Here is a 9204-nt window from a genome sequence, read left to right on the forward strand (position 1 = left end):
GTTAAACTTTTTTTTGTAAATATAGATTGTTCTTTATAGTCTACACAGTTTCGGGACCAAGAACGCTGTATTTTCAATATTTTTTCTTGAAAGATGAGGTTTTTTATATAAGATATGCAAAATCAGAAATGTGATTCTTATCGTTTTTGAATTATGATCTTGAAAAGTTAACCGATGGTCCGAGCATTTTTTCACTTTTTTTCCATAAATGACTTTCAACAAAAATGAAGCATCAATCAAAAATATAAAAAATATAGCTCCAATAAAAAATACACATAAAGATATATAACACTCGATTTTGTCCGATTTTTCTGAAATGATCTGAATGAAAATTATTTGTAATAAATATACAAAGTTTTCCTGGTAAGAAACGATAACTTTTATAGTAGCCTTCATTAGAAAAACTGTCCAGTCCGCTCTTGAATAACATTTTATTCTATTCCGAAGTAATTCGCGGTTTTGAAGATAGACTGTCGACATTTATTAAAGCTTGAATTTGGCGTGAAAGAAAGATATCAGATATCAGATATCAGATTAGCTCGACGCTCGACCGAATGCAGTTTTAAACCGTTATATTTATTTTGAATGAAGAAATGTACTTAATGTTTTTCAATGCGTAAAACATGAAGACTTTACTCTTACTTAACCATTTGTCTATACATTTTCTCTCATTTCGTGAAATACACATACACATTCGATACGGAAAGGTAAATCTATATCTATAAAAGTGGATTTCTGTCTGTCTGATACTTATGGACTCGGGAACTACTAAACCGGTCGACATGAAAATTGCTATGTAGGGAGTTTGAAGGCCGGGGAAGGTTCTTATGATAGTTCGAGACCCCTCCCCCTCTCTAAGGGGCGGCTGCCATACAAATGAAACATAAATTTCTGCATTACTTGAGAATTAATCAAGCAAACGAAACCAAATTTGGTATGTTGAGGTTTCAGGGTGCAATAAATGTTTCTATGGTGGTTAGACATTCGTCCCCTCTCTCTAAGGGGGGCTGCCATATAAATGAAGCATAAATTTCTGCATAACTCGAAAACTAATCAATCAAATGGAGCCAAATTTGGCATGTGGAGGTTTTAGGGTGCAATAAATGTTTTTACGGTGATTAGACACTACAACCCCTCTCTAAAGGGGAGCTGCCATACAAATAAAAGACAAATTTTTGCATAACTTGAAAACTAATCAAGTAAATGGAGCCAAATTTGGCATATGGAGGTTTTCTATGATGATATGACACCCATTCGGAAAATTCAAGGCCCATGTGTTCTACAATTACATATTGACAAGCCCATTTGATGTTTGCGGTAACGATATTGATCTTCGTTCGAAAGTGGAAATGGATTTTAATTTGATAAAACGCACTCCTATACCGTCTTCTATCTATATAAATAAAAATGGAAAGAATTGTCCGATTTAGGGTTGTCTTCATGCTATCATATATTCTGTATCAAACATTTATTCCATGTAACGGAGAAACATGTTATTTGCAAGTGGATGAAAAGTCTTGCACGAGAATTGTGTCTGAAAATAATCTGATATTATAATGTCGAATTTTGGTAGAAGTACTGAAATTTTATAGTAAAAAATAATTTTAAAGGGTAGATTAGAAGATTAATCAATGAACAGTTCGGTGATTGGACCCACGAACGTGCGCTTAGTAAGAGAATGTGTATGTGATAACGAAAAATAAATTTTGGGCGGGACGAAGTTTGCCGGGTCAGCTAGTTAGAAATAAATTTATGAATCTCGCGAGCATAAATGAACAATGAGAATAATGCTACAAGTTTTTTTTCTCGCACTCCAGAATCTTACTTCAAGGATAACAGATTTACAATTGGTAAATTTTATATGTATAACTAGCTGACCCGGCAAACTTCGTCTCGCCCAATTTTTTCGTTATCACATCCACGTTTTCTATCCTTTTCCGAACTAAGATCAATTTCGTTAGCGCAAACATCAAATGGCCTAATAACGCTTGTTAATATGTAATTGTAGAACATATGCAAATTGAATTTTTCGAACTTTTCCATTTCCCTTCAGAGTTTTCCGACAATTTTGAATTGTCACGTTTGGTTGAAATATGTGTATTATTTTTATGGGACCCCTCTTCATTCCAGAGGAGGGAGGGGTGTCATACCATCATAGAAACATTTCTCGTACCCAAAAACCCTCACATCCCAAATTTGGCTCAATTTTTTCTCGAGTTATGCAGAAGTTTGTGTTTTATTTGTATGGCAGCCACCCCTTAGAGAGATGGGAGGGGTGTCTATTCACCATAGAAATATTTCGTGCCCCCTTAAATCTTCGCATGCTAAATTTGGCTCCATTTACTTGATTAATTTTCGAGTTATACAGAAATTTGTGTTTCATTTGTATGGCAAAAGTACACACGAAGAGTATAATAGAAAGGTCGAAGCGAAAGTCAAATCATGTCCGAAGAAATTCTTTAATTACGTAAAGTCTAAGCTCAAAAGCAATAACTTCCCATCGCAGATGCATCTCGATGAAGATGTGGGGAATTCTCCGAACGAAATTTGCAATCATTTTTATCGGAATATCCGATTAACATATCGGTGAACTGTCTTTCGCAACAACAAATATTCCATGCATTAAAGGAATTATACGGAACGAAAGAACCAGGACCTGACGGAATAGCACCTGTATTCCTGAAGAATCTGACTGGAAACTCATTCTTCCCTTACATTTTTTTTTATTTGATTTAAGACACTTCATCACAATATGACATTCGTGTCATATTCCCTTACATTGCATTTTCAATATGTCATTACGAACTAGAATATTCCCAGAAACATGGAAACATTTTTTTTTTGTTACCTATCTTTAAATCAGGCACTAAATCTGACATACGTTATTATCTGGGAATTGCCATTATCTCCAGCATCCCTGAACTATTCGAAGCAATAGTGAACGAAAAAGTCTTCCAACAAATAAAAAATAGAATAAGGTGTATGCAACATGACTTCTTCAAAGGCCTTTCAACTGCAACTAATCTGTTGGCATTAGGTTGCGAAAAAAGTAATATATTATTTTTGGGTGAAATGTAGAACTTTTTTTAATATGCTCCGGAACGTCCGATTTGGGTCGAATATGTCGTTTTGTTGTAAAATTTGTTACTATTCCAAAGATAGCTTCATAATGTCTCTCACATAGAAATATTCGTCCTTATTGGCGAAAAACTCTAGCAATCGATTTTTACAATCACTTAGGAAGTTTAGCAATGCAGGTGATAATCGCTTGGTGCCAGATCCGAACTATATAATGGATGCATTAAAACATTCCAATCAAGCTCCCGAAGTTGTGTTATCTGATGGAACACAACACCTCTTCTGTTGGCCAATTCTGGACGTTTCTGGTCAATCGCTAGCCTCAAACGGTCCATTTGTTAACAGTAGAGATCCAAATTTAGTGTATTGCGTTAAAAAATTAGAACAATATTTTTTTTAAATTTAAAAATTAGAAAAAAACTAACAAAATTAAAAATGCACGTATTTTACTGTTACAGTATCGGTACCATTAACACGATCTGGCTTGAATTTTCGCCTTTTTAAAAGAAAAAGTGTCTCTTTGTTGACATCCATCGTTAACACCCTGTATCTCACAATTGAATGGAACCAACCAAAAAACAGCAAAAGATTTTTTTTAATGTGAAGTGTTGCCTATACAACAAGCATAACCTTAAAATTGTATGATCAATATTACTAAAGCCAGCTACCGAGAAAATAATGGATAACTTTTTTCCCAACCTAATATAAATCCTATATTTATATTTATGACCCACTCCATGAGGTTATGCACCAGAGAACCAAATTTCAAATCTAATTCTAGGAGAAAATTGAAAACGTTGTTTGAATAAGCACCAGTTATATCATTTTTTTTTTTGTAACAAATTTAATTTTTATGCACCAACCTTTGAGAGAGACGAGTTTAAAAACTACATAATTATATTTAAAATATTTTAGGTTTTCACTATTTTTATGTTTCTCGCGATATCTCCGCACATGCTTAACCAAACTTCAATGGCTATATACCATTGAATGGGTGATAAAATGCTTGTTTGAAGAGCCGTGAGTAGACCTACGTTTCATTTTGTAATTTATAAGAAACAAGCATTTGAAAAACAGGTATTTTGAAGCGTTGTCACGTCACAAAAATAGAGCATTTTTTTAGTTTATCAGATGAACATAGGTTCAAACGTTTTTATACTTGGGTTTCTCTGAGCAAACAATGAAGGTCAACAACCCACAAAATTTGGTTGAGATCGGACCACAAATAGAGGAGTATCAACTGTCTCCAAAAGTTGTTGTCACGTCACGAAAAGTATACGATCCATTCCAGTGTGACGTAACAACATTTTGATTCACTACAAACTTTTTGTTGTTTCAGACTGATGAACATTAATGATTTAATTAATTACAGTTCCGTTTCGAAACATACAAATGACCTTTCTCCTAGTAGTATTGAATGCTAAAAATAAAATGGAAATCCCGTACGATATGGGCTTAATAGCGGAAGTCGAATATCGTATTCCGATGCGATATTCCGATGTCGAATATCGTATTCCGATTGGAATCGAGGATGGTGACTTCCGGTTCGTTAAAAACGGATATAAAAGACCAAGAATGGCATGAAATCCTACAATACGATCGTGAATGGTAATGTTGGCATATATCCATGGGTGCACGAAGAGGAATAAAAAAAAGAATAATGTTTAATAGTGAGAGATAGGGTTTGAGTGAGAGGGAGATAATGTTTGAGTGGAAAGAACTTAGCCTTAGAGCGACGTGTGTGGAGTTATACAAAGAAAGTGCACATACAAATGCACACGCAAACATCAATGATCAACGGTCAACTATCAAAGTTAACGTCAAAGTCAAAGTCATCTTCAACACGCAAACATAAACGCCCTTGCACAGGTATGTGCGCGGATGCATACATAGTTTCTGATAGCAAAATCAAATGCGTTTCCCCTGTGGTGAGCGCCACTCGATGAATCAGGATTTTGCTAACAATTTATGACAAGCGCCAGAGTGAACGTGTTAAACAATCACGATATAAAAACTGGAGGTCGGTTTAGAACCAACCCGACTTTTCCCAAAGAAAGACATGCCGTGTATTACAGGTAACAGGTAGATTCAATTTATATAGCTTATTTTAATGAACATACCATAAGCATTTATACTTGCCTTGTTTCGCAATGTTTCACAATCTAAAAGAACATTGGACACAGGTCAAAAATATTTCTTCTCTGTTTTTGAAGCAATGAAAACGCAAAATGGCGCTAAAACGCTGAAATAAATAGAGCCAGAAAAAAGTCACCATGCTCTCAAATTGTCAGCGTTATGACACCTTTCATTTGATACTACTGAAAATTCGATAGGACGTACCGTTCCTGAGATACAAAGAGGGGTAGGTTCAGGATCACCCTAACAAGACCGTGATCCTGAACCCCAGGGGAGGGAAGGGGAGATCTCAGAGGAATGTGAGAGGTATTCAGAGTAATAAAAATGTGAAAAATAATATTAGGCTGTCAAAAAAGTCCTGCGGTATTTTTTTTTTAATTTTCATTTGTCCATAAAATTAGTTACAATCATCTGTTTTAAGTAAAATATACGCCGTTTTGTTCGATGACTTGTTCCCAACGAGATGCCAACTTCATAATACCCCTGTTATAGAAGCTCGCTTCCTTTTTGGCAAAAAACTCGGATAGCCAATTTTCACAGGCCTCTTTTGTGGCAAACTTCTGACTACCTAGCTCGTTCGCCATGGACAAAAACAGGTGGTAGTCACTTGGTGCAAGGTCCGGACTATACGGCGGATGCAAAAGAACCTCCCATCTGAGCTCCCGGAGCTTCTGACGCGTCACCAAAGAAGTGTGTGGCCTGGCGTTGTCTTGATGGAAGACAATGCGGCCTCTGTTTATCAAAGATGGCCTCTTCTTCATGAGTGCTACCTTCAAGCGGTCCAGTTGTTGGCAGTACAGGTCCGAATTGAGCGTTTGGCCATAGGGAAGCAGCTCATAATAGATTATTCCTTGACAATCCCACCAAACACACAGCAGAACCTTCCTGGCCGTTAATGAAGGCTTGGCCACCGTCTGAGCCGCTTCAGCGGGCTTCGACCACGACCGTTTGCGCTTCACGTTGTCGTAAGTGACCCACTTTTCATCGCCAGTCACCATCCGCTTCAGAAACGGGTCGATTTTGTTGTGATTCAGCAGCGATTCACAAGCGTCGATACGGTCAAAGATGTTTTTTTGCGTCAACGTGTGTGGCACCCATACATCGAGCTTCTTTGTGAATCCAAGCTTCTTCAAATGGTTAATAACGGTTTGATGACTTATCCCCAGCTCTTGGCCGATGCTACGGCTGCTACTATGCCGGTCTTTCTCGGCTAATTCAGCGATTTTGTCGCAATTTTCGACGACAGGCCTTCCGGAGCGTGGCGCATCTTCGACGACCTCTACACCAGAACGAAAACTTTGAAACCATCGTTGTGCGGTGGAAATGAAAACTGTATCGGGTCCATAAACTGCACAAATTTTATTGGCAGCTTGAGATGCATTTTTGCCTTTGTCATAGTAGTACTGTAAAATATGTCGGATTTTCTCTTTATTTTGCTCCATATTTGCGACACTATAACTCACGAACGACTTAACCAAACAAAACACTGTCAACACTGTCTATATTATAGCGCGCAAAAATACCTTTCCAACAAGCTATAGTATAACTCGATACAATTAATACAACTAGAACTACGCGCTTACAACGACACCTCGCGGAAATACCGCAGGACTTTTTTGACAGCCTAATATGTAGCTTGCTACAATACGGTGAAATTCTTATTTAATACAACTTATTAATTGTGTGACGTGACAACGCTTCGTGGAGACTGTTTATTCGCACGGAGCGCGTTGTCACGTCACAAAATGCATGTTCTTGCCAGTTTTTTGAAAAAATAAGTAGACAGGAATCTACGTTCATCTTTCATTGACAAATCATAGAACAAAGTTTATTTACATGTTTTGAAACGGAACTGAAAATACAACCTTAATATTCAAAAGTCGGAACCCGCAAAAAGACAGATGTTGTCACGTCACAAAAGTATTGGGTTGACTACAAGCGGATTCAACTGCAAAATATTCTCCAACTGAAGATTCTTGTAGGAAATTTTCTCAATTTCACTTTAAAATCGTTTACCATTTGGAAATCGTATGATTTATACATGAAAACGAGAAAAAAACTGTTTTTAGTGAGTCAAACCGTTGTCACGTCACGCTGGAATGGATCTTATGTATCTGTTCCATCTGATCCCTTGCATAGTCATTGATCTTATTTCAGTAAAAAAGGCTGTTAATGTTGAATATTAATGAATATGAATATCGTGGTATGAATGTGATGCTTTACAAAGCTGAAAAAGTTCAGCTGAAAAAACTCAGCCTATAAGGAATGTATTTTCAGATATTAAACATTGTAAAACATCACATTCATACCACGATATTGAGTTTATCGTCAATATCGCAACTATTTCGTATTTGTATGTTCGCTGAACTTAGACTTTCGGTCCCCGAGATACACATCGCATCGCTCCGACGCTGGAAGCGGTTATGGAGCCCACATGCCACGCTGACGACAAAACAGCTGTTCCACGCCATATAATATGTCAGTGGCCACTTTTTGTGTACACACCGCAACTGTTTATGGGAACGTATTCCGGGAAACTCCAACACCCGTTGCCAGTGGGTTATAGCAGTAAATAAAGTCAATATAAATAAAGAAACTCCGTGCTTTCGCTTAAATCATATGATAAAAACGCGGTAAAAGTAGAGGGTGGACCATCGTTATAAAATCATTTCCAATAAATCAGACGCGTGCGATTGCTCATATGGACTTGAACTTTTCCTGGTTCTAGGAATTACCAACCAACGATAGCGTGTGCATGTGGCACCGATGCCGAGCCGCCAATGGAAATAGTCAGAGTCAGGTGGGACCACGACACGACAGGACTACCTATAGGTGTATTTGCATATGCAAGGAGAGAGTGAGTGATGGCCGGTGCCAATATGTTCAACGTTGAAATGCGGTGTGAACAGTATACATTCGAATAATTTCAAATGGGAGTGGGTGAGATGGTAAAAAAATAGCGCAGGTTTCTTTAGTTCCAGCACACAGATTTGCTCCAGACCACCAATCGTCGTATATTTCTTGGCACGTGCCCTGCTACAATGTTTGTAATGTTTGTTTAATGTTCAATAATTTCACCCAAATTCTGCAAATACCATCAATTGCCCCAGCCATAATCATGCCTTGTACCCCGTGATTTGCGATCGATAACCTATATTTCATTAATTGCCGCATCGTCATTTCCATCTCCTTTGATGCTTTGCGTTTAAATATCGCACAAAATAAACATTCCGATGTTTGCCTACACCGTCGTCGTCGTCGTCAAACACATCCCCAGCATTCCTACAGTCCATGCTCGATTGAAGGGGGCTTCGGACGGAAGATAGAGTCGTCATGTTGTCCATTTTGGGCTCAAGCTCCAAGCTGCACACTCTCCGAAATGACATGTGTGTGGGGTGTACATACATTTGTGTCGCAGTATGAAAAATCAGAAACGCCACGAGCGACAATCGAGAAATGATGATTGCATTTCAATCATATAATCGTGAACCACTTCAATATTTCTCTTTCGTGCCATCATTACCGTTGTTCCGATTACCAGTATAAGCATTTGCTGTTCCGGTTCGATTCGAAGGAAGACTGTTTTTCCTAGGCTGTGAGAATCCAACACTGATTCTCTAGTCGGCGACGGTGGAAGTTTAAAGCTCAATTAGTTCTATTTCTTACTTCAGTAATATGCGTGCAACAGACAGTTCCTTTTCAAAATTGCCCAAACGACCTAATTAGAGCTTTCCTCTTTCTCGGTGAACTTTCATTCGAGTTAACGAAAGTGATCTACTTCACGTTCTGCTTAATCATATCTAGCCTACCTCCATTTCTTGTTCATAGCATTCTAGTAAAATGCTCATCGATCCGCCCCGTTCAACCATGGCGACAATCCGAATGCTGAACTCGCCTTCATTCAGCTGTACTGAATATTTGTGAGTCATTCTCCAGTATCGTCCAGTAATGAAACTGGTTTGATGAATGGTGATGGGTCACATTAAAGAT

The sequence above is a fragment of the Toxorhynchites rutilus genome, chromosome 1 (genome assembly GCF_029784135.1).
Source record: "Toxorhynchites rutilus septentrionalis strain SRP chromosome 1, ASM2978413v1, whole genome shotgun sequence".
NCBI classification, from domain to species: domain Eukaryota; kingdom Metazoa; phylum Arthropoda; class Insecta; order Diptera; family Culicidae; genus Toxorhynchites; species Toxorhynchites rutilus.